Here is a 702-nt window from a genome sequence, read left to right as displayed (position 1 = left end):
GCTCTCCAGCAGGTCAACCCCTAATCTGTCCTGGTGCCTGGGGTTATTCCTGCCCAGGCGCAGGACCCTGCACTTGTCCTTATTGAACCTCATGAGGTTCCTCTCTGCCCAACTCTCCAGCCTGTCCAGAGGTTCCCTTATAGGAATAACGCAGTTTCCAGACCCGCTGTGGCCAGGCCCTCAGGTCTCTCCCCGCGCAGTACCGTGCCCACCCTTCCCACCACTTTTCACTAGGGGGGCTCCCCCGGACCTGCCGCCTCGGGGGCCGCCTTTGGCCCCTCCCCCACGCGCGGCAGCAACGGCCGCCGCGTGACGGGGCAAGCCCCGCCCTCCACGAGGCAAGCCCCGCCCCCCGCTCAGCTGCCCCGCGCCTTCCGCCTCTCACGCAGCGGCGAGAGCTGCGACGGCCACGCGGATTGGTCCCTGAGGTCGGGGGGGGGCGGGATCAGCAGAGGGTATTTAAGATCCCGCGGGGGCCCGTGCTGCCGGTTGTGAGCGGGAGCCGGGCTCGGGCGGGCGCGGTGAGTGAGCGGGACGGGGCCCGGGCCGCACCGAGGAAGGGCCCGGGCCGCCGGGGGGACGCGGGAGGGCGGAGGCAGCGAGGCCGTTCCCCAGCCTCAGAAASGGTGCGGGGAGCGGCGCGTGGGCAGCGGCCGGCCCCGCGGCGCGGCCGGCCGTGCTCGGGAGGCCCTCGGGGCAGGG

The sequence above is a fragment of the Nothoprocta perdicaria genome, unplaced genomic scaffold (assembly GCF_003342845.1).
Source record: "Nothoprocta perdicaria isolate Ctin4 unplaced genomic scaffold, notPer1 scaffold_24, whole genome shotgun sequence".
Taxonomy (NCBI): Eukaryota; Metazoa; Chordata; class Aves; order Tinamiformes; family Tinamidae; genus Nothoprocta; species Nothoprocta perdicaria.
This window is presented reverse-complemented; position numbering follows the sequence as displayed.